The 25,588-nt window shown below is 44.7% G+C and overlaps 1 pseudogene across 1 annotated transcript; it reads left to right on the forward strand.

Annotated features, from left to right (window-relative positions):
* The first annotated feature begins 373 nt into the window (after positions 1 to 373).
* LOC309890735 (zinc finger CCCH domain-containing protein 11A-like) lies at positions 374 to 3,053 on the forward strand (annotated as a pseudogene). Its single transcript has 5 exons — positions 374 to 427; positions 628 to 747; positions 1,527 to 1,650; positions 2,081 to 2,283; positions 2,917 to 3,053. The product of its transcript is annotated as a zinc finger CCCH domain-containing protein 11A-like (transcript).
* The last annotated feature ends 22,535 nt before the right edge of the window (positions 3,054 to 25,588 follow it).

Here is a 25,588-nt window from a genome sequence, read left to right on the forward strand (position 1 = left end):
TCCGTTTTCAGGCTTCCAGATGTGCTCCAGGTCATATTATTGAGGATGTGGAAGAGAACGCTTGCTGACAAAGCTCCTGGCAGCTTTACAGAACTTTAATATTTAGTTAGTTCATGTAACAGCTGATTTCAAGGCTTTGCTCTCTTTGAGAGACTGATAACTTGATTTGATTAACTGAAGAAAGCTGGAAAAATGTTTGTTCCTCATTATTTTTCACTTGTTACTTTCTTTCGGGTTACTTTTAAAAAGGAGATTTCACTGATCACAAGCCAGTAGAAGACTTTCAGCCCAAGCAAGGGTGAAGACAGCTCTCTCCAAGAGCAGAGGAAGTCCCTGTGGAGAGAACCCGAGCTTGTTAGCAGAACTCGTCGGCATGTCTAAACAAGGAGACGATTGCTACTTCTATTTCTATTCTACCTGTAGCAAGGTATGGCTGGCTTTCCTTTGCTTTGCTTTTTTTTTCCCCTTTTTTCAGGAAGGAGTAGATTAGGAGGAGGAAGCACACTGGTCTTTGGTTAACTTGAGAACCAGATAGATTGTGAATTCAGTTGTAGCACCATTAGGCAGCAGCATGGCCATTTTTGAGGCTGTACTCTATTTTCCTTGTTGGTTTCCTTTTGGTTCCAGGGAGACAAATGTGCCTACCGCCACTGCGAAGCTGCTCTGGGCAATGAGACGGTCTGCAAGCTGTGGCAGGAGGGTCGTTGTTTCAGGAATGTCTGCCGATTCAGACACATGGAAATTGACGTGAGTGCCTAACAATGTGTTCTCAAAATAAATCCACAAAAGCATTTTTCAGTGCCGTAGGTGTACTGATTGCGCTTTTGCAGGATAGATTTGTTTGCTTCAAAATCATACTGGTTTCTGTTACCAAGAGAGGGGGTGGGAGGAAGCAGAGGGAAATAAAATCAATGCCTTAGGTATGTCTTAGCAAGATATTTGTTTATTTTTTTTTATTAGATGCTGACAGTTTTCTCAAGAGATGCAGAATAGCTGTTAAATAGACTGCTAAAACGTGCTGGAGCAGGGGGGTAATAAACAGGCTGTTCTATCCTCATGGGAGCAGGCTTGATAATGAACTATCAGGTGTCTTCTGACCCACAGTCCTTCAGATAACGCTGTTGTAGCTGCCTGGGGTAGGAAGTGGGGAAAGTTAAAGGTGCAGCAGAACTAAGTCTCCAAGAAGTAGTTCTAGACAGGGTTAACCTAGGCAATTTCAGATGTTCTTTTTCCCTCTGAATAATCCTAGTATAATCCTAGGTGTATTAGTTTAAGCCACCCTCAAGTGATGTCTGAGAGTGCCTGTCTTCTCAAACTGAGTGATGACCAAACTAAATGTGCATAGTGGTTACAGCTTATGCAAACTTTGTGAATATGCCCAGAAATACTACACTTAACTGAGAAACTGACCTTTGGAATGCTGTTTCAGCACTGTGTTGTGACAGCTGTCACGATCTGGAGCTGTGCATCTCTTTGCAAGCCTCAGGTGCATGTTATCACGAGCTTTTCTTTCTTTCTGTCTTCAGAAAAAGCGCAGTGAGATTCCTTGCTACTGGGAGAACCAGCCGGGAGGCTGTCAGAAAGCCAACTGTGCTTTTCATCATGCAAAGGGACGTTACATCGATGGACAATTCTTACCACCAAGCAAGAGTGAGTTTAGGTCCTTTTTCTTTAAGCGCTGAAGAATTAATTTTGAGTATTACTTAGTGGGTGCCAATCCTGTAGGGGGCGTCAGGTAACTGTTCATTTGTGAGGGCAGGAAAAGGTCTGCAGTCATAGGTGTACTGCACCGAGTGTACTGCTGGTGTTTGTTTTCTGCTTTCGTGCTCAGCTTCTCTTTGCTTTGTGTGATGTTTGCCTTGCAGTTTGCTTCCTGTTGTTTCCGCTTTTGCTGGGTGGTAGGGAGATGTGTTGTTGTTGGAAGGGAAATCATTGTTCACGGTGTAAGCAGTGATGGGATGGGCAAAAGGAGATGCTGAATTCGTTGTCTGTGCGGGTTATCTGCCTTTGCTACCATCTCTTTGCATTGTGGTCAAAGTTTTAAACTGCCATATTACCGATGATCCTCCTCTTCCTCTAGCTACACTGCCAAGTCCGCCTGAGTGCGCGGACGATGATCTGAAAGTGGCTCAGATGTCACTGCAGCAAAACAAACTTTCTGTCCAGTCAAATCCCTCTCCACAGCTAAGGGGGTGACGAAAGTGGAAAACTCTGAAAATGTCCCAAGCCCTACACACCCTCCAGTTGTAATCAATGCTGCAGATGATGATGAAGATGATGATGGTGAGCATGTTTTGGTTCTTGGAAGGAATTTGTGCTGTAAATGATTGTGTAAATCTTTGTTTCTTGAAGGAATTTGTGCTGTAAATGAATGTGTTAAATCTTTGGTTCTTGAAGGAATTTGTGCTGTAAATGAATGTGTTAAATCTTTGGTTCTTGGAAGGAATCTGTGCTGTAAATGAGTGTATAAATCACAGATGACCTGAGGTCTGACTAGCGATAGGGCAGGCAGTCTGGCCAGGTCACTGGTGGCTTTGTCTGGCAGTCAGTGGACAGAAGCTGAAACGTTGGAGGAAAGCTTAGAACCACTCCTGGCTTTAGCTGGTCTTTTGTGTAAAGTTCTATGTGAAACTAGGAAGGAAATTTCTTTTTTCTGTCTGAAGAGCAATGTGTTGTGTAGTAGTTAAAGCTGCAGAGAGAATCTAGAGTCCTAGATGTTTTGTCCTAGTGTATTCTACTTAGGAGTTCATCAGGTCAGTGTAGCTGTTTAAAAACAAACAAACAAACAAACAAACAAACAAAACAAAACAGCAACAAAGTTTTTTATATGAACCATGGGCTGAAGTGTCACTGCATGAGCTACGTAATCATGACCAACCTGGTCTATGCATAACTGAATCGATTTTTCCCCTTCAGACCAACTTTCTGAGGAAGGAGAAGAAACTAAAACTCCCGTCCAGCATCCAGCTGCGGAAGGCAAAAATGGATTACGGGTGATTTCCACTCGGAAAGGCAGTTCTATTACTACTAAACAAGGTATGCCAGCACCTTAGTAGGATAAATCAGAAGAACTTGACAGTTAAGTCAAAAGCAGCGTGGTGTAAAAACACAACAAAATGTAGGGGTGCTGAATGGAGTCGGTTATTTCCATGATCTCATTTCTGCCATTAATACCATCATGTGCCCATTGGGTCAGAAAGGTGAACTCCTTTTCTTTACTTTTGGAGAACAAAACAGGGCCACAGCATGGAGTTTAAATGGCTGCACGTGCAGCCTTGCAACCACTGTTGATAAGCCATATCTAACGATAGAGGGATCTAATATTGTGTAAATGGATTAAAATTAAAACTACATTTTGAACCCTGAAGGATGAAAGGAGGGGCAAAATGCCATTGGTTTTATGGCTCTTTCACTTGTGAGGAGTGTTGACAGGCTTTATTCGAAATACTTCAGAAAGTTCCTGAGCGCTAAGAAGCCTGAGGACCTGTGGTCCTCAGTGAGTGCCTCTAAGCCTGTCTCATGAACTGTTTCCTGTTTTCAGAGGGCAATCTGAATTTTGGAATAAAAACACTTGAGGAAATCAAATGGCAGAAGATGAAGGAAAAAAATAAGAGACACGGTGGTGAGTTAATATTGCCTACTTTCTTATCCTGTTCACGGCAGGTGATGGTGACTGGGAGCTGCTTGAGGGACAGACTTCCATTTTTAGCTGGGGGCATAAAGCAACCTGATTCTCAGCCAGCTGGTATTCTAAATGGGAGTCCAAAGGGCAACCAGAGGCAAATTAGTCACCTCTCTTCTTTACATGCTCTGCTTGCTGTATTTTTGACAGTAACAAATCATTTAAAGTTTTTTGTTCTTTGTGATAGTTTTTTATGTTGGGTAAACTTCCTTATGTTTTGGTTGCTCTGAACAGAAGGTTCTTCAAGATCTTCTCTTCGTCCCGTTGATTCTATGATTTTTCCTGCTCCAGAAGAGGAAAATGTCCGGACAGTGGTGAGAACTGTGACAGTGTCTTCCAAGAAAGGTAATAATGAATGCTTTTGTTTTGATTTCATTACTCCTAAACTGGAGGGTTAAGCAATAATTAAAACAATTCACCCATGTTAGCCTTCTGGTGCTGCCTTCTGTTCAAAACGTGCTTTTATGCTTAAAGTCCCTGGTTGTACTGGAAAGATTTGGTGCTCAGGTTAAGTGCAGTGGCAGGAGAAAAAAAAAAGTGTCAGTATGCCAATAGGGGGGTAACTGAAAAACAGAAGAGTAACGAGAAGAGCGAGCTGTAGAAGCCAGTGCTATATAAGAAGCAATTTCTGAAGCATTAAAGAGGCGTACAGTGGCAGGTGTGGACACAGTATGACAGGTGTTTGTGTATAAATTGTTTAGAGCTGTGCAAATGCCTTTTAAAGGGAAAAAAGTGTGGAAGTACTTTTACTCGTAGACATTCACCTTAGAAAGGAATATTTCTCAGCATTTGCACCTAAGAATATTCTGCTTGCTTATGCAGCTTTGTTCTGCACAAAGTATAGGTGTCAAGCAGACTCAGATTCACTCTCTACTATCTCAGCTGGAATTTGAAGCAAGCACTGAGACTATTAATATTATTTTTCCATGTTAATTATAGTTAAAATATGAGTTTGTGTGGTCTAGCTGTCAAAACAGTGTCTGACTAGGGTTTTTTGGACATGGGCTAACAGGATAATATTTCTGTTGGCTACTGGTTTCTGTGAAATAGAAAAAAAAATTCCCTTTTGTTTTAGGGGAGGAACCTGTGGTTCGAGTAGATCTTGCTGATAGACAAGGAAAACGGAAAGCCTCCGCGGGTGAGAACTTTTTACGAGCTGTTACGTAGGTGCTGCCTTCTATATATGACTGCATTAAAGAGTATTTGTGATGTATGAAGGGAAAATACATTGCAGTGGAGATCTGTGTTGACGGCAGAAATGGAAAAAAAAAAAAAAATCATTTAGCAGCTGAAAGGCAATTCTATGAAAATATGCTTGAAAAAGAGAAGCTTATTGTTGACTGTTCTCAAACCTTCCTGCAAAGAAAAGTTCTTACAATATTCCTTGTTTTCTCTGAAGATGATGTAGGCAGCCTTCCAGTGAAGCGCAGCCTTGCTGAAAGGCTGGGGAAGAAGGTAGAGGCTCCGGGAAATGCTGACAAAGCACCCAAGAGAGAGACAGGTACTAAACGGGCATCTGGATTGGATTCCTGGGTTTCGTATTTAGTCTTTCTGTTTGTCCTTTTCCAGTGATGTTTCTTTTTGCATGTTGGCTGAGGTCGTAATCACTGGGATTCAAAGTTACCTTTCCTGTCTTGTTTTGAAATGTGAACCTGAAGTTGACATTATGCAGCCTCCCTAATTCGTTCTTTTTCTGTTTTGCAGTTCGAGTTCCCAAGTCTCTGAAGGACAGGCTGGGATTACCTCCTAAACAGACCAGTACTGAGAGAGGTAACAGCTAGATCTTAAATATGCTTTCTCCTCCTTCCTTTCCACGAACTTGGACTGCTTTCATACATCCCTACAAACTAATTTAAACGAAAACAAAGAACTGACGCCTCTTGGTTGAGTGCTGAAGCTCTTCTGACAGCCACTATCAGAACTCTGGCTCTAGGTGTGTGTTTATTTTCTACTTGTGCCTTGTCGAGGTTTTTAGCTGCTTCTGTGAACCGTTACGTACAATTAGAATAGAACCACTGCCAGGAGCAGGAATTTGAAATGCAGTCTGAAAACGTAATAAAGTAAAGCAGCATTTCTGTGTAGCAGTTCTCTCTGGATAGGGCTGGTCTTCAAAATACAAGTGGCTCAGAGGAGGAGGAGAATGTTGTTCTAAGGATATTGTTCTAAGATGCATTATTGGGAACGCTCAAGATGAGTTTTCCTTAGTGCTCTGACAAATTTTGGAGACTTAAAATATTGCTGGACTCTCTTTAAATGTTGGTGCTTCTCCTCATTTCTTGATGATGACAGGGAAGGCTGCTAAGCCGATGGGAGAGATCCATGTGAAAACACTGGAGGAAATCCGTCGTGAGAAAGCTCTTCAGAGACGCGAACCTCAAGCCAAAGCCGAGGCTGAAGGGCACGGTAAAACTGAAGATTCCAGCGCAGGGGCAAGAGCTGCTCGTGCAGGTCGCATGCAAACTTTCTCTGAAGCCTTGTCTGAAAAAAAGAATAATCGCTTGGTAGAAGAGAAGAAAAAAGCAGGAGAATGCCATAGCAAGAGCAAAATTCAGGGTGAGTCCAAGAAGCAGCTCGCTCTGTCCGGGCCCAGCAAAGGGCAGGCGAAGGAGCCGGCAGGAAAAGTCAAGCCAGAAGGAGAAGTGCGTGTTAAAACCTTGGAAGAAATAAAGCGTGAGAAAGCTCTGCGGATGCAGCAGAGTGAAGGAGATGTGCCAGCTCCCTCAGCACAACCCGGACCTGCCCCAGCAGAGCAGAAATCTTTATGGAGCACAAAACTAACAGGTAATAAGATGCTTTAATGCCTGCCCCAGTGAGGTGCTTCCCATATTGAGCAAGTTCAGTTTGCTCAGGATCTGCTTCATGGATAAATGCTGAATGGCTTGCACATTGTAGCCTTTCTCTCTCTCTCTCATGGGACACAAGGAAATAAATGCACAAAGGAAACAAGTACCCAGCTTTCTTTATTTCTGCCATTGACAACACTTTTTTTTGTCTTTTTTTAAAGCACCTGAAAAAGAAGAAAAGAAGGCAGTGGAATTGAACCGGCCTTTTCCTAAACTTTCCTCTGGACCTGATGTACAGGTGAGTCCTCTGTGAAGACACACATACATTCGTACAATTTCTGATAATTCTGACAAGTTTTGTTACTCACCGTGTGCCACCCTCTTGAGTGTGTTCTTACCCTTCAGCAGCTGGTAGGAGCTGCAGTGCAGTCTAAATCCTATCGCCAGCAGCATTTCCAGACAACTCTGTAATCCTCAAACTTGGAATCAGTCTGTTTATACCACAGCAAGAAAGAAACCCTGTTAGCACCAGCTGAAATCTACACAGTTAACGTGGAGGGAATTCTTTTTGTTCTTACTGACTTGATCTGTCAGACATGAAGGATTTAATACAGAAGGCCAGAGTTCTGTGTTCAAGGAAATCAATCTGTCAGTGGATACTGTATAGGGGAACTTGTATGACTTTCTGCTGCTTAAAAAGAATGTGATAAATAGATGTACAGCAGAACACCCTAGCTGTTTAAAGAAGCTTGCCATAGTGGATATTGCAGATATGTGAGACTGCGTCCATAGTAAAGCATGGCTCTTGTTACAGGCAGAATTTTATGGGAAAACAAACAAACAAACAAACAAAGAAAAAAACCAACAGTAACCTGAACGAGATTAATATGCTGTTCCACATCAAGACCATTTTGGAGGGATTGCTGATCAGATTTTCTTAACGAAATCTCCACGGATTTTATTTATTTTTTTTTGTCCTATTCATGCACTACTTTTCTTTCCTTCTAGCCCACTCAGCAGAGTGGAACTCGTAAATGTCCAGAGAAGAGCTTTGAAGAGAGACGGTGGGAGAAGTGGCAACAGAGAGAACAACAAGAGAAGCTTCGGCAGGAGGAAGCTGCTGTCAAATCTACTGCTGGCTTCTTTAATACTGAACCAGCAGGGAAAGTGGCAGCTCAATTTCAGGGCCAGGAAGCTAAAAGTAAGTGTTGAAGGTTAAGAGTTACTTAGGTTGTCTTCTGAAATACAGACAGAAGATGACAATTCTCATGCTGTAACTCTGGCTGGGTGCATTTTGCCACGCAGTGCTACGAAGCGAAGGGTGTACTTTCTTTTTCTTAGTTTGTTTCTTTTCCTGCCAGCCAGATGTTAGGTAAGGAACGGGAGACTAGAAAATGCCACTACAAATGTGGACTTTGTAGAACAACTTAACTGTGGGACATCACTGCAAGGGAGAGGAAGCTGGTACAAGAGTTGCATACACTCTTGTCCTACTATAACTGCTGCTTTTTCCTTTCCTAGCGGGAGCAGGACTTTAAATATAAAAGCTGTCTATATTTGTGAACCTAGCTTGCACTTAGGATTGCTATGTGTCTGAGGTTTCCCTTGTCCTGGATTATTATTTACTGTAGCTCTTCGGTTTCTTTGTTCCTTTGTATGGCTTGTTGGTAGACAGAGTTTACTATGTGGAAAAGATTCCTGAGAATCCAGGCAATGGCGGTGTAATTGTGCTGGCCAAATGCATTTAAGTGTGTAGAAGGACTGTGGAAATGATTAAGAGAACCTGGATTTTTCCTGAGGCAGAGCAAGACTGTATCAGTTCTCTCTTCCTTTTACTCTAGCCAACTTTATGACATCTGCGAAGCCTTCGCGTGGGAAAGTCACTTTCCCCAAGAAGAAGGCACTGAAACGTAAGGCACCTGGGAGTTACCCGTCTGCCATAGCAGCTGTGGAACTACAGACTGCCTTTGATGCTGACATGATGGGACCTCCAGCCAGAAAAGCAGCCATGGTAAGGCCAGGGGCTAATGCAGCGATGGATCCCTTGTTAAATTTCTACCCTCCTCTATTTGAAAAGGTGGAAAACTCAAACGTTCTGCAGGCCTTCTGTTTCCTTTGAAATCCAGTAGCTGTCTCCAGGATGCTTGTAGAACCCTTCTGTATTTATGAGATGAATGGCACTCTTTAACCGGTACTCTGATGCTGTGATTTCTCTGGTGTGGGGGATTTTGTCCATTAATGCCATGTTCTTAAAAGACACCAGATCGTGAGTAACCTCCAGGTGAATGTGAACTTTCTTCAGGAGCACCTTGGTTTTGTATTTTGGCCACGGCTCCGCAATGCCAGAGGAGAAGCAGTGTGGAGGAAAAAGCTATTAAGGAATCTTTTACCCATGTGTCATAAATACTGTTTTGCTGCTTTCTAGGGTGTTTCAGACGTGCCGGAGCACGTCCCAGCCATCAGACTTGAAGAAAATCCCCAAAACAGGTGACAACCCCAACTTGTTCTTTTTCTTAATCAGTGTATATCCCCAGGGAAACATAAGTTCTGTCACATGTGGGAAAAAATGAGGGTTCTGAGATAATTGAAGCCAAAATCCATCAAAGGAATAAGTCACCTGAAACCACTTTCTAGCAGCTAGCAGGATTGCTTAATTAGGCTTTCTTGAAATGCTGCAAGTCAGCACAGCTTTCCGGTGACTTCTTGGGTTGTCTGAATACCTGAACGAGGATGAGGTGAAGTTCTACTTCCTCGTGAGGTGATAGATGATGAGTAGTGTCCTCTGCCTTTTGGTCCTCAAGAATGCCACCTCAACTCCAGGTGCCCTGGCTTCACAGATAAACCCCCAGACTGAAAAATGTACCTGGTAACACATTGGGCTCTAAATGTAGCCCTGGGTTGATTGATAACAATCCCTGTGTAAGATTGAAGCATAGGAGGGCTTGCCTACAGTTTTAAGAGCCGGTTTGCAGGAAAAGGATTTCCCGTTAAGAAATGGCATATCCTGATTGTTCTTTCTTGCTCTCCCAAGACCTGAAGTGCGTCTTGGAAGCCCGGAAAGATTTGAGGAGCAGATGGAGATGGATCTCGAGACCTCGACCTCAGCTTCTTCCCAGCCAGAAGAGGCACGGACACGCTGGCTGAGTTCCACAGGGAACGTGCCCTTATCTGCGGATGAAGATTTTGAGAAGCTACTTTGGGAAATCTCAGGAGGCAGACTGGAAGCCGAAATCGACTTAGACCCAGGGAAGGACGAGGATGACCTCCTCCTTGAACTCTCCGAGATGATTGACAGTTGAACTGCGTAGTCCTAGGGTATAATTAAAAAAAAAAAAAAAATTAAAACTGTTCTTCTTGTTGGATACCCCGAGGTGATCCTTTTTCTAACTGAGGCTTTGCAATGAGACTTAAAGCACAGTCCGAAGTGGTAGAAATTGGCAGGATCTGCCCTCAGTTGTCCTAAATTTCCCTGCTGGTCAGAGTTAAGGTCTTGTGCATCCATTCTGTAACTATAGGTGGTTACCTTCGATATCGAGAGGACAAAGCACTTCTTTTGGCACAGAAAGATCTCCATTGGCACGCCATGGTGGCTGCAAATCGATCTTCTGATGGAGCGATGCTCTGAAGGCTTAAATGTAAAGCTTCTTCCTTCCTCCGCCCTTGGCACAACTCGATGTTGGGCACATTGTGAAGCTTCGGTGTTCTGATTTCTCGGACAGTTGATAGCCAAATCCTGGAGTTACTATGTCAACTCTTGACTTTTACTCGTGTATGCCATTGTTTTGACTGTACCCGTGTCAGATGATGAAGCTGTAGGGGTGGGAGGGAGCAGAATCGTTATTCCAGTGTGTTGTGGACCAAACTTGCTGCCAGGAATGGGGGTGGGGGTCAGCCCACCCAGCCTTCCTTTCAATTATCAGGGAGGATCAAATGGTGAAAAGCAGCAGCTCTGCCATGCGGCTCCACTACCCCCACTCCCTTCTCTTGTGCTATACCAAAGTTCCCCCAGGCTTTGGTTGGTGCTTTTTGCCTGTGTGAGGACTCCGGGGCGAGCAGTCGGGACTCTGCCGCAGTCACAGGGTCGATGAAGGGTTGTTTAAGTGCCTCTTGGTTTTAAAACTTGCTCCCCTGAGCTGCTGGCTCTGCTGCCTGCTACAGCAAATGTTCGGGTGCCATCAGCATCGCACTTGGGCGTGGGCACTGACCCTGCGGAGGACAGAGCTGAGATTCGGGTGTATTGTGTACCCTGCCACCAGCCATCGTTTTTTTTCCCCTAGCAGATCAATTTTGAATTATTTTCCGAACTTTTCGCGGCACGGTAGGCACTTCCCGCTATGATTTGTGAAGCTGTGGGGGCCCTCAGGCATTTGCTGCTGGCAGAGGAAAAGCGCTTGTCGAATTTGTTGTAAATACTTAATGTTTGGACAAAACCACGCGTCTCTGTGTGTGTGTGTGTGTGTGTGCTGTGACGCCCCGGCCCCACCAGGGAAAACCTCCGCCGACGAAACTGCTGCTGGAGCTCACGCAGGCCTTCATCGTGCCGAAGGACTTCACGGGGACTTCTGGCGGCTCAGAAATGGGGGAGAAAAAGCAAACTCAGGAGGAGGAGAGCTCAGAGACTGCGCCCACCTGCCCTCGCTTTCCCTTCACCCCAAGAAGCCCTGTTCTACCATCAGCCTTCGCCTCTTCTGGCTGCGGTGCTGGGAGCGGGAGCGGCGAGGCGGCAGCAGCCATGGCGTACCGCGGGCAGGGCCAGAAGGTGCAGAAGGTGATGGTGCAGCCCATCGTATCCTTCCTGCGGCTGGGGGGTGCCGGGGAGGTGGGTGGGGGGCGGCTCGGACCTCAGGGGGCTCGGCCCGGGCCTTGAGGCCTTGTCGCGGGGCCCTGAGGCCTCGCTGTGGGGTTTGGGGCCTTGTCCCGAGCCCGGAACTGTCGTCCCCGTGCTGAGCCCTTAACGCAGCGCCCCAGAACCTCATCTTCCGCTACCTGCAGAACGTGAGTACCGCGGGGAGGGGGCGGGGATGGGGATTTGGGGAGTGTGGGGGGAGTGGGGAGGGTCTGGGGATTCCCCTCGGTGAGTTTTCGGCTCCTGGCTGTGTCCCGGGACGGGTTTGTGGGGGATGGAGAGCTGTGCGGTGTGCTGGTGGGCACAAGGAGCCCGGCATTTCCCCCTCGTGTAGCCGGGCGTGCAGGGGTGTTCCCTTGTGACTGGAAACGTGTTCTTCACCAAACGTGTAGTATTCACCCGATGGTATAACGCTCAAATGTCAGATTGCACATTGGAACTGCCCCTGAGAGTTGCTCCTCGGAGCGTTTGGGAGCTGTCGTGGCTGTGGCTAGCAGGTATTTCTGAACACATGAGAGAACAAAAGTGCTCAGTGTTTGTGGCCCGACTTACTCTCCTCCTTCGTTCTGCAGAGGTCGAGGATCCAGGTGTGGCTCTATGAGCAGGTGAACATGCGGATAGAAGGCTGCATCATCGTGAGTATCCGCACGTCCCCATGTTACATCTTTCATTTTGCCTCATTCACAATCGTGTTTTTTGGTCAAGAAAAGTTATCACAAGGAAAAAGAGATTTGTACTTCTCTGCCTTTCCCCTCGCCCTGCCCTTCCCTCCCGCTCCTGAGCCCTTCGTCAGGCCTTGCTGGGCCCTCTGTCCGGCTGTCTGTCCGTCCATCCGAACCTCTGGCCATCTGTCCCACCACCCTGCCCCGTCCCTGCCCTCTCCCTAAGGAAGCAAAGAGTCCCCGGTCTGCCTTCATGGGGGGGGGGGGGGGGGGGGGGGAGGGAGAGGGGAGGTTCTGCTGAGAAAAAAATGAAAGATTTCCCCCTTAACGGGCGCCTTGCTAGTTCTTTCGAGTTCCAACCTTCTGCCTTCCTTCCGTAGCAGTGCCTCTAAGGGGTGCGCTGTAAGGCAGCCCTCATCTGGCGCGTTGCTCCTCCGTTCCCCCAAGGAACTGCCTTCAGGATCTGACTAACTCTGGATGCACCCGGTTGTCGCCTTAATTTCTCCTTTAGCTTGCTGAAAACAAGCCGGTTGGGTGACCTTTTGCGTTTCTCGCTTAAAATTTGGATCGAGGAGGTCTGTGTTTCCTTACGCTGATGTCCACGCTGAAGGTGCAGAAGGGTTCCGTACTGTTGCTTGGGTCAGCCTTGTTGCCAGGTTTGGAATGTTTAGCCTACCGGTGCTTCGGTGCTGTTGGGCTGCACTCAGAGTGTGAGCTCTGGGCGTTATTTCTCAAATACTGCGTTATTTGAGCGTACAGACCCGAGATATTCTGCGGAGAGGTGATTTAAGGCACGTCAGAACCACCGCTGCGGCGTGTGCCAGCGTCGGACGCCCGTTCGAGTGATCGGGCGGAGCAGGTGAGTTGAATTTGGTGCTGGGTGGCGAGGTGGTGTTGGGGGAAGAGCTAGGCTAAGGAGAGCTTCCTCTTGCTCTGCCCCTTCCCATCTCAAATGGCCGCTTCCTGGGGAGATGGGTTCGTTGGGAGGTTAACTACAACGTTACAGTGAGGATGAGGAATCACCTTTAGTCCCGTAGGTATTTGCTGCCAGGCCGCAGCGTTGATTTCAGAAATTGTATTTAAAAAAGGGAAAAGAAAGGAAAGATGTATTCTTTAACATACTCTCTTTTCTCGGAGAGTAGATGGAGGAGCTTCAGCCGTGCCCTTCCTCCGGAAACGATTCCCAGTGTCTGCTCAGACACTGAGGAGGAAAATGGAGGAGAGCCACCCGATAGAAATAAAGGAAAGAAGGGGTCATGGATTAAGGGAAAAGCACTACTTAAAAAATTGGTGCTCTCTAAAAACGGGTTAAGGGTTTGGGACCTGCAGGTGCTGCCTACACCTGTGTGCGTTGCAGTCGTGCCTGTTGCCACTGAGCAAAACGGGGAGAGCTGCTTTGTCGAACGCGGCGTGTTAAAGCACGTGCCACTGCCTGGAAGAAAAGCACGGACTTCCCTCGTGTGGGCCTTCTTCCCTAGCGATCTGTGGTTTACCTGATGGTTTCCCATAAGCTGAGAATGTTTAAAAGAAAAAAAAAAAAACAAAAATCAAAAACCAACACCAACGTTGAGAGTGGTGAAGCAGATCCTCACGTGGGGACTCAGAATCAGCGGTGACATCACCATGTGAAGCATTGTGTGTGCTTCGGGTTGGGGCTGCTGCGAGCCTCGCAGCGGGGAGGGAGAGCGGATCCGGGGTGCCTCTGTGTCAGCCCTCTGCCCTGGTGGCTTTGTGAGCACTGAGAGTTTGACTCCTGTGTTCCCAGCTTTCGCTTCCGCACCTGCGGTGTGGCAGAGCCAGCGAGCTGCTTGCTCAGCTGGAGGAGGAAGAGGAGTGACCTCAACATTGCCGAGGTAAAGCACAATTATTGAAAAGATTTGGCAAAGATGTGGGTTGTACCAGCGCGGCTGCTGCAGCTGCAGCAGATCCTGGAGCATTGGAGAAGATAGAGAGGGTTTTCTTCATGAAAAGAATGCTGTTAAAAGTGTTTTCATGCCAGAAATTAGGATAAACGCCTCTGTTGTTTGACATCCTCTATTGAGCTGGCACATTGGCATTACAGCGTACCTGGCACGCTGTTTGTATTAAAAAAAAAAGGTATTTTATTCAGGGCAGGCCAGAAACCTGCCTTGGCACTTGCACATCGCAGCAATGCTTACAGACCCTGCATCCTGGCTGCCAGGCCAGGATCTAAATCCGATGGTGCTGTTGGTAAACTGAAGCTCAGGAAGCGCTTCTGGGTTTTTTTGTCCTTCCATGTGAATTTTTACCCTGTGAAGATGGTGTATTAAGCTATTTTCGTAACAACAAATAGGTTTAAAAGCAGTTTCAGTTTAACATCTACACGCTTGGGTGTTATTAACAGAGCTTTGTATACTGAGCTGGTGCTTGGTAGGAGAAAAAACATCAATCTTACCTGGGAAACCTGGACCCCCTCAGCTACATACTGCTATGAGGAAACTCAGATGTAAGAACACACTTAAATAACACCTCACCAGAGCTGTTGTGCTCCTGACCACCAAAGGCACCTTTTTCCAACACCGTCGTACTGGAAGTTGATGCAGCTGGTTCCATCCGTAACGTGTGACTGTACAGTGCTGTAAAAGAACTATTTTTTCACAGCTTTGGAGAAAGTGAAGCAGAGAAAACCACGCATAACCACTGATACCTGGACCCCAAACTGCCACAGGCTGACGGTGATGCCCACTGGATATCTCCTGATACCCTGCTGCCTTCTGACTGCTCCAGCAGAAGTCCTGTTTTAATTAGCCAGCAGGTCCCTCTGAGGGAGGGACTTTGCTAAAACTCCTGCCGTAGGAAGTATCCTACGGGAGCCAAGTTGCTAAACTGATGTGTGGTTTTCCCTTAACCCCCTCACCCCTGACTTTCCAGCTCCTGACAGCACTGCCAACGTGTGCAGTGTCACCGTGTGCCATCTAGGTGCCAGCTGCCATGGTTTATATATTGTAAAATTAGTGATTTGGGACTCGTGAGCACTGAGGAGAGGCTAGCAATTGCTTAAGAGCTTTCCTTGTGTCGCTCTGGGGCAGGGAGATGGGTGAAACATCTTAGGCTTGAAAGTGATTCCCTGCAGAGTGACGTGCTCAGATCTGCACAACAGATCTGTCGTTTTGGTCACCTTATTAGATCCCTGCTTGAGAGGTTGCTTGCAAGAATCGATTCCTCTTCACCTTGATGTGTCAAGCTAAAGACAAATCTGTGCCGAAGCACTGTTTGATCAGACGAGTGCCTCAGTTCAGGATTGTTCTTTGACAGCTACAGAAACAGCAGGACGATCAGCGCCTTCAGGAACAGATGAATTTGATCTTGAGGCTGTCGTAAAACAGGTCCCTGAAGTCTGAAGACTCTTCAAATAGTTTGGGCCAGCAAGGAGCAGCTGTACGTGGCGGCTGCGGTAACTCGGGGCTCCGAGTCTCAGAGAGCGTGGTGAAAGGTGACCCCCAGCTGGCTGCTGGAGGAAGCTGAGGCAGCGTTCAGCTCTAACCTTTGCCTTCTTGGCTGGCATCTTTGCACTCCTGCTGTCAGTGGGTGTTGAGTGTCCTTCCCGGCAGCCTCAGAACGTGCCCTCAGATGTAGGCAGCATTTAGCAGCTAGAATTCCCTCAAATAGAAAGAGTACAAATGATGCGTTTTCTGCTTTTGCTTTGGAACTCTTAGCTTGAGGTTTTCCTGCAGGCCATGAGGTTTCTTGCAGCAGCAGGGATGAGTTGTGTTAGCAAGAGGCTGTTCTGTGCTTCGACTGTGGGAAGATGAATGGTTACGTGTGCACCGTTAAATATAACTTGACACCTAGCACACCGCACTTGCAGCCTGTGGGGTGCTTTAACAAGCAGGTAAATCAGCAGAGGCTGTTTTGCAGCCGGGGTGATGCTGGGTGATTAAAAAGCAGGGGCAGAACAAGGAGTTTCTAGTGTTTGTTCTTGCTTGTCATCCGACTCTCCACTTCCACTGTTCTTTAAAAAAAACAAAAACAAACAAACAAACAAATAAAAAAAAAAAAAACAAGCAAGGGGTAAGCATCTTAATATCTTTATTATAAATGGAAGGCACAAAAGAGGCCAGCAACAGAGACTGTCCAAGAGAAATGCTTTGTGCTTTATAAACAAACAAGGAAGTACCCTTAGGTGGGTGTGATAATCCTCCTCTAATGCGTTTTTGGGGTGCAAAAATAGATTTGTTCCTTTCTTGCTCTTCTCTGCAGGACAAAGGCAGAATAGGCACTGCAAAGTTAGACCAGGGAGGTCAGTTTGTTCCGTACTGAGAAAGACAAGCCTGTAAAACAAACTAGACAGATTTTCTTTGTACTATTCATCTTCCTTCAGCAAAGGCAAAGCTTATGACACTTGTTGGTGTGTATTTCCAGACCCCCAGCTACTGGCACTGTAGCGCATCTCTAATTCTTTGGTACAAAAGGTTCAAAATCTCTTAATGCAAAAATTTTACCAGCACCCTGGAGCAAAAAAAAAAGAAATCTAAAACCCTTACCAACTTCTATTACAGACCTGCTGAGTGCACCAGAGTTACTCATTTTTATTCAGGCTTTCAGGGGCAACTTCAGTTGGTTTAGCGCTTGGATTGCTATGTTGGCAGATGTCAGTTTAAAAAAAAAAAAAGCTTTTGAGGTCCTTTTTAAAATGAGACTGCTTTTTTGGAATTTGGAATACTGCAAGGTATCGTTGGTTTTGCTTTCTTCCCATTCCTTAGACCAGATCCATTCAGATTCTGAACAGCGTTCCCGGTGTGTTCAGGAAAATGGAAGGCAACAAGCAAAATGATGAGCTCCTTGGGCAGTCAAAAGAGCTAAATCTGGAGAGTGTTTTGAGTCAAACTTCCATGCTAAGGAGCACCAGTAATTGTTAGAAGTAGCTGCAGAGGAACCTGCATGGCACTGGGTGTGTTTCTGAAGGTGCTAAAGGTCCGAAGTGACGATTCCTATCCATACTAAAGAAGAGAAGGAAACCTTGCACTTAACTACTGTTTTTATTCCCTTTGTCCAGCAGTCAAAAGCAGTAACTAATATGAGAACCCAACTTTTCCTCTCTTTATTTTAGATTTGGGAAAATTCCCTGCCAAAACAATATTTCCTGGAAAATTCACTAGTGTTTGTGTGAGTAAAAGCTTCCAACCTTTTATTATTAATTTGTAAGAACTATTTCATCCACTTTTGTCCAGAAGAGTCAGAAATAATTTGCACAGAAATGTGCAGCGTTTTAATGAAAGGATTCAGAATCACTCTGAATTGAACTTTATCTGGTCTGGTTGCAGGTTTTGTGACATTTAGTGTCTTTAAAAAAAAAAAAAATCAAAATTTCTGACTTCATATCAGAAAAAAAGAAAAAAAAATGCTTGTGGCGAAATAAAATCTGTTGCAGCTCTGCTCATCGAAAACTCATTGGCTGTTAAATTGGACCTAAGTCGTCTTCTCTAACCTTTCATGATCCTGCAGCAATGGCTGATGATGGATATATGGATTAGGGAACAGCACGTGATGGCAAACCTGTGGTATTTGCTACTGTACTGGGTCTGGCTGGAATGTTTACTTTCCCTGCAGCAGCCCATACAGTGCCGTACTCTGTACTTGTAGCTGGAACAGCAGTGTTATCACACCAGTGTTGTGTGTACTGCTGAGCAGCAGTGGCACAGCATTGGGCCTTTCTCTAACCCTCCTAGGGGGTGGGCAAAAAGGTGAGGAGAGAAACATCACTAGGGCAGCTGACCTAAACCAATCAAAGGGATATTCCATACCATGTGATGTCCCACTCAGCAATAAAAGGTGGAAACAGGAAGAAGAGGGGAGGGGTGGGCTCTCGTTGGGAAAACGTCGGTCCTCCTCTCGAACACCGGCTGCGTGCGTTGAGGCCTTGCTTCAAGGACGTGGTCAATCATGGCTCATTTGTGGGAAGTAGAGAGTAATTTCTTTCCTCTGCACTTCCATATAGCTTTCATTTATTTTGTTTGTTTGTTTTCCTCCCTTTTTCCCCTTTCCCTTTTATTTCCCCTTAGTTAAATTGTTTAGTTCATGGTAGTCTTTATTTAATTATTATAATTTTTTCCCTTTAATTAAATTATCCTTATCTCAACCCGTGAGTTGTTCTTTGCTTTACTTCTCCCCCTCCTCATCTAAAGGAGGGGGAGTGAGAGAGCGGTTGTGGGGTTTAGCTGCCCAGCACGGTAAAACCACCACAGCTACAGCGCAGAAAGAAAAACCAAATTGCTTCCAAAAAATCAAAGTAATTCAAAATCCTTGGTATCATGCAGCCGTGCCACTGGCAAAGTGAGCATTCCCCTGCCTCTCAAAGCTTGCTGTACCCTTGATCTGCTGTCTTGCTGCTGTTAATTGATTGCAACTCTACATGTCTGATCAGGGCTACGAGTTGTTCTCGATATGGAGATCATACAACATCTACTGTGCACGCTTGTGTGTATAGATATGTTTATCCTGTATGCATGTACATCCGGATGCATATTTGTGTGCTGGCCCCCAGATCCCTCATGTTACAAAGCATCGGCCTCGAAGGCATACTCATCAAAATCTTTTGCAGAGCCTCCATTTTTTTCTAGTTCCCTCAAAATGAGAGAATTTTTACGCGTTCTCTGTGTCGAAAAGGCAAAAATTCTGATTTTCACTGTCGCTCTCGCTAACTTTCTCTCACTCCCTCCTCATGTGTGTATAAACACAGATGTGTGTATGCGTATGCACATCTGTGGATTTAGATGCACTGGTATGTTTTTTGCTGTACAGGTAATAAAGACGGGGAAAGGTTTTTGTGTTTTCTTAATAGGTGAAGAAATCTTGAAGACCAGAGATTGGAACATGCTGAATTTTAAATTAAAAAAAAAAAAAAAGAAAAAAAAAGTTAAATTGTCCGGCTGTGGAAGATGGAGCCTCATTTTTGCAGCCACTTTGAATCACGAGTTCATCTCTAAATGCGCTGTTTTTTTTTTTTGTTTTTGTTTTGTTTTGGTTTTTGTTTTTTATTTTTTTGAAGAGCTAACTAACCGTGGCTGCATCCAGTCTGAGAGAGCATTCAAATGGACTTGCTTCCTCTCTTAGTTATAAGCTGTTTAAAAGCGCATCCTATGTTTGAATTGTGGATGAGAGGTTCCCTTGGCAAAGTGAGGAGGAAAATTCTTCCTACCCCTTTATTATTAATTCACGGATTCAGTCTTGGTTCGGCCTACAGGAGCAGTTAACTGGAAGCCTTTGAAGATCGATAACTTTGCTGAGGTTGTCCAGGTAGGTGAAATCGAAGACCCACAGGGCCTGGAACGTGCTGTTTAATGCGTCCTAACTGTGTTCTAGAGAAGTTATTTGTAGCCATAGTTGATTATTGACTTGCATGTATCATCAGGTGGTTTTTTAAGGAGTGACTCCGTTTTCAGGCTTCCAGATGTGCTCCAGGTCATATTATTGAGGATGTGGAAGAGAACGCTTGCTGACAAAGCTCCTGGCAGCTTTACAGAACTTTAATATTTAGTTAGTTCATGTAACAGCTGATTTCAAGGCTTTGCTCTCTTTGAGAGACTGATAACTTGATTTGATTAACTGAAGAAAGCTGGAAAAATGTTTGTTCCTCATTATTTTTCACTTGTTACTTTCTTTCGGGTTACTTTTAAAAAGAAGATTTCACTGATCACAAGCCAGTAGAAGACTTTCAGCCCAAGCAAGGGTGAAGACAGCTCTCTCCAAGAGCAGAGGAAGTCCCTGTGGAGAGAACCCGAGCTTGTTAGCAGAACTCGTCGGCATGTCTAAACAAGGAGACGATTGCTACTTCTATTTCTATTCTACCTGTAGCAAGGTATGGCTGGCTTTCCTTTGCTTTGCTTTTTTTTTCCCCTTTTTTCAGGAAGGAGTAGATTAGGAGGAGGAAGCACACTGGTCTTTGGTTAACTTGAGAACCAGATAGATTGTGAATTCAGTTGTAGCACCATTAGGCAGCAGCATGGCCATTTTTGAGGCTGTACTCTATTTTCCTTGTTGGTTTCCTTTTGGTTCCAGGGAGACAAATGTGCCTACCGCCACTGCGAAGCTGCTCTGGGCAATGAGACGGTCTGCAAGCTGTGGCAGGAGGGTCGTTGTTTCAGGAATGTCTGCCGATTCAGACACATGGAAATTGACGTGAGTGCCTAACAATGTGTTCTCAAAATAAATCCACAAAAGCATTTTTCAGTGCCGTAGGTGTACTGATTGCGCTTTTGCAGGATAGATTTGTTTGCTTCAAAATCATACTGGTTTCTGTTACCAAGAGAGGGGGTGGGAGGAAGCAGAGGGAAATAAAATCAATGCCTTAGGTATGTCTTAGCAAGATATTTGTTTATTTTTTTTTATTAGATGCTGACAGTTTTCTCAAGAGATGCAGAATAGCTGTTAAATAGACTGCTAAAACGTGCTGGAGCAGGGGGGTAATAAACAGGCTGTTCTATCCTCATGGGAGCAGGCTTGATAATGAACTATCAGGTGTCTTCTGACCCACAGTCCTTCAGATAACGCTGTTGTAGCTGCCTGGGGTAGGAAGTGGGGAAAGTTAAAGGTGCAGCAGAACTAAGTCTCCAAGAAGTAGTTCTAGACAGGGTTAACCTAGGCAATTTCAGATGTTCTTTTTCCCTCTGAATAATCCTAGTATAATCCTAGGTGTATTAGTTTAAGCCACCCTCAAGTGATGTCTGAGAGTGCCTGTCTTCTCAAACTGAGTGATGACCAAACTAAATGTGCATAGTGGTTACAGCTTATGCAAACTTTGTGAATATGCCCAGAAATACTACACTTAACTGAGAAACTGACCTTTGGAATGCTGTTTCAGCACTGTGTTGTGACAGCTGTCACGATCTGGAGCTGTGCATCTCTTTGCAAGCCTCAGGTGCATGTTATCACGAGCTTTTCTTTCTTTCTGTCTTCAGAAAAAGCGCAGTGAGATTCCTTGCTACTGGGAGAACCAGCCGGGAGGCTGTCAGAAAGCCAACTGTGCTTTTCATCATGCAAAGGGACGTTACATCGATGGACAATTCTTACCACCAAGCAAGAGTGAGTTTAGGTCCTTTTTCTTTAAGCGCTGAAGAATTAATTTTGAGTATTACTTAGTGGGTGCCAATCCTGTAGGGGGCGTCAGGTAACTGTTCATTTGTGAGGGCAGGAAAAGGTCTGCAGTCATAGGTGTACTGCACCGAGTGTACTGCTGGTGTTTGTTTTCTGCTTTCGTGCTCAGCTTCTCTTTGCTTTGTGTGATGTTTGCCTTGCAGTTTGCTTCCTGTTGTTTCCGCTTTTGCTGGGTGGTAGGGAGATGTGTTGTTGTTGGAAGGGAAATCATTGTTCACGGTGTAAGCAGTGATGGGATGGGCAAAAGGAGATGCTGAATTCGTTGTCTGTGCGGGTTATCTGCCTTTGCTACCATCTCTTTGCATTGTGGTCAAAGTTTTAAACTGCCATATTACCGATGATCCTCCTCTTCCTCTAGCTACACTGCCAAGTCCGCCTGAGTGCGCGGACGATGATCTGAAAGTGGCTCAGATGTCACTGCAGCAAAACAAACTTTCTGTCCAGTCAAATCCCTCTCCACAGCTAAGGGGGTGACGAAAGTGGAAAACTCTGAAAATGTCCCAAGCCCTACACACCCTCCAGTTGTAATCAATGCTGCAGATGATGATGAAGATGATGATGGTGAGCATGTTTTGGTTCTTGGAAGGAATTTGTGCTGTAAATGATTGTGTAAATCTTTGTTTCTTGAAGGAATTTGTGCTGTAAATGAATGTGTTAAATCTTTGGTTCTTGAAGGAATTTGTGCTGTAAATGAATGTGTTAAATCTTTGGTTCTTGGAAGGAATCTGTGCTGTAAATGAGTGTATAAATCACAGATGACCTGAGGTCTGACTAGCGATAGGGCAGGCAGTCTGGCCAGGTCACTGGTGGCTTTGTCTGGCAGTCAGTGGACAGAAGCTGAAACGTTGGAGGAAAGCTTAGAACCACTCCTGGCTTTAGCTGGTCTTTTGTGTAAAGTTCTATGTGAAACTAGGAAGGAAATTTCTTTTTTCTGTCTGAAGAGCAATGTGTTGTGTAGTAGTTAAAGCTGCAGAGAGAATCTAGAGTCCTAGATGTTTTGTCCTAGTGTATTCTACTTAGGAGTTCATCAGGTCAGTGTAGCTGTTTAAAAACAAACAAACAAACAAACAAACAAACAAAACAAAACAGCAACAAAGTTTTTTATATGAACCATGGGCTGAAGTGTCACTGCATGAGCTACGTAATCATGACCAACCTGGTCTATGCATAACTGAATCGATTTTTCCCCTTCAGACCAACTTTCTGAGGAAGGAGAAGAAACTAAAACTCCCGTCCAGCATCCAGCTGCGGAAGGCAAAAATGGATTACGGGTGATTTCCACTCGGAAAGGCAGTTCTATTACTACTAAACAAGGTATGCCAGCACCTTAGTAGGATAAATCAGAAGAACTTGACAGTTAAGTCAAAAGCAGCGTGGTGTAAAAACACAACAAAATGTAGGGGTGCTGAATGGAGTCGGTTATTTCCATGATCTCATTTCTGCCATTAATACCATCATGTGCCCATTGGGTCAGAAAGGTGAACTCCTTTTCTTTACTTTTGGAGAACAAAACAGGGCCACAGCATGGAGTTTAAATGGCTGCACGTGCAGCCTTGCAACCACTGTTGATAAGCCATATCTAACGATAGAGGGATCTAATATTGTGTAAATGGATTAAAATTAAAACTACATTTTGAACCCTGAAGGATGAAAGGAGGGGCAAAATGCCATTGGTTTTATGGCTCTTTCACTTGTGAGGAGTGTTGACAGGCTTTATTCGAAATACTTCAGAAAGTTCCTGAGCGCTAAGAAGCCTGAGGACCTGTGGTCCTCAGTGAGTGCCTCTAAGCCTGTCTCATGAACTGTTTCCTGTTTTCAGAGGGCAATCTGAATTTTGGAATAAAAACACTTGAGGAAATCAAATGGCAGAAGATGAAGGAAAAAAATAAGAGACACGGTGGTGAGTTAATATTGCCTACTTTCTTATCCTGTTCACGGCAGGTGATGGTGACTGGGAGCTGCTTGAGGGACAGACTTCCATTTTTAGCTGGGGGCATAAAGCAACCTGATTCTCAGCCAGCTGGTATTCTAAATGGGAGTCCAAAGGGCAACCAGAGGCAAATTAGTCACCTCTCTTCTTTACATGCTCTGCTTGCTGTATTTTTGACAGTAACAAATCATTTAAAGTTTTTTGTTCTTTGTGATAGTTTTTTATGTTGGGTAAACTTCCTTATGTTTTGGTTGCTCTGAACAGAAGGTTCTTCAAGATCTTCTCTTCGTCCCGTTGATTCTATGATTTTTCCTGCTCCAGAAGAGGAAAATGTCCGGACAGTGGTGAGAACTGTGACAGTGTCTTCCAAGAAAGGTAATAATGAATGCTTTTGTTTTGATTTCATTACTCCTAAACTGGAGGGTTAAGCAATAATTAAAACAATTCACCCATGTTAGCCTTCTGGTGCTGCCTTCTGTTCAAAACGTGCTTTTATGCTTAAAGTCCCTGGTTGTACTGGAAAGATTTGGTGCTCAGGTTAAGTGCAGTGGCAGGAGAAAAAAAAAAGTGTCAGTATGCCAATAGGGGGGTAACTGAAAAACAGAAGAGTAACGAGAAGAGCGAGCTGTAGAAGCCAGTGCTATATAAGAAGCAATTTCTGAAGCATTAAAGAGGCGTACAGTGGCAGGTGTGGACACAGTATGACAGGAGTTTGTGTATAAATTGTTTAGAGCTGTGCAAATGCCTTTTAAAGGGAAAAAAGTGTGGAAGTACTTTTACTCGTAGACATTCACCTTAGAAAGGAATATTTCTCAGCATTTGCACCTAAGAATATTCTGCTTGCTTATGCAGCTTTGTTCTGCACAAAGTATAGGTGTCAAGCAGACTCAGATTCACTCTCTACTATCTCAGCTGGAATTTGAAGCAAGCACTGAGACTATTAATATTATTTTTCCATGTTAATTATAGTTAAAATATGAGTTTGTGTGGTCTAGCTGTCAAAACAGTGTCTGACTAGGGTTTTTTGGACATGGGCTAACAGGATAATATTTCTGTTGGCTACTGGTTTCTGTGAAATAGAAAAAAAAATTCCCTTTTGTTTTAGGGGAGGAACCTGTGGTTCGAGTAGATCTTGCTGATAGACAAGGAAAACGGAAAGCCTCCGCGGGTGAGAACTTTTTACGAGCTGTTATGTAGGTGCTGCCTTCTATATATGACTGCATTAAAGAGTATTTGTGATGTATGAAGGGAAAATACATTGCAGTGGAGATCTGTGTTGACGGCAGAAATGGAAAAAAAAAAAAAAATCATTTAGCAGCTGAAAGGCAATTCTATGAAAATATGCTTGAAAAAGAGAAGCTTATTGTTGACTGTTCTCAAACCTTCCTGCAAAGAAAAGTTCTTACAATATTCCTTGTTTTCTCTGAAGATGATGTAGGCAGCCTTCCAGTGAAGCGCAGCCTTGCTGAAAGGCTGGGGAAGAAGGTAGAGGCTCCGGGAAATGCTGACAAAGCACCCAAGAGAGAGACAGGTACTAAACGGGCATCTGGATTGGATTCCTGGGTTTCGTATTTAGTCTTTCTGTTTGTCCTTTTCCAGTGATGTTTCTTTTTGCATGTTGGCTGAGGTCGTAATCACTGGGATTCAAAGTTACCTTTCCTGTCTTGTTTTGAAATGTGAACCTGAAGTTGACATTATGCAGCCTCCCTAATTCGTTCTTTTTCTGTTTTGCAGTTCGAGTTCCCAAGTCTCTGAAGGACAGGCTGGGATTACCTCCTAAACAGACCAGTACTGAGAGAGGTAACAGCTAGATCTTAAATATGCTTTCTCCTCCTTCCTTTCCACGAACTTGGACTGCTTTCATACATCCCTACAAACTAATTTAAACGAAAACAAAGAACTGACGCCTCTTGGTTGAGTGCTGAAGCTCTTCTGACAGCCACTATCAGAACTCTGGCTCTAGGTGTGTGTTTATTTTCTACTTGTGCCTTGTCGAGGTTTTTAGCTGCTTCTGTGAACCGTTACGTACAATTAGAATAGAACCACTGCCAGGAGCAGGAATTTGAAATGCAGTCTGAAAACGTAATAAAGTAAAGCAGCATTTCTGTGTAGCAGTTCTCTCTGGATAGGGCTGGTCTTCAAAATACAAGTGGCTCAGAGGAGGAGGAGAATGTTGTTCTAAGGATATTGTTCTAAGATGCATTATTGGGAACGCTCAAGATGAGTTTTCCTTAGTGCTCTGACAAATTTTGGAGACTTAAAATATTGCTGGACTCTCTTTAAATGTTGGTGCTTCTCCTCATTTCTTGATGATGACAGGGAAGGCTGCTAAGCCGATGGGAGAGATCCATGTGAAAACACTGGAGGAAATCCGTCGTGAGAAAGCTCTTCAGAGACGCGAACCTCAAGCCAAAGCCGAGGCTGAAGGGCACGGTAAAACTGAAGATTCCAGCGCAGGGGCAAGAGCTGCTCGTGCAGGTCGCATGCAAACTTTCTCTGAAGCCTTGTCTGAAAAAAAGAATAATCGCTTGGTAGAAGAGAAGAAAAAAGCAGGAGAATGCCATAGCAAGA

This window comes from Aythya marila (genome assembly GCF_965140915.1).
Source record: "Aythya marila genome assembly, contig: HAP1_HAP1_SCAFFOLD_182, whole genome shotgun sequence".
Lineage (NCBI taxonomy): Eukaryota > Metazoa > Chordata > Aves > Anseriformes > Anatidae > Aythya > Aythya marila.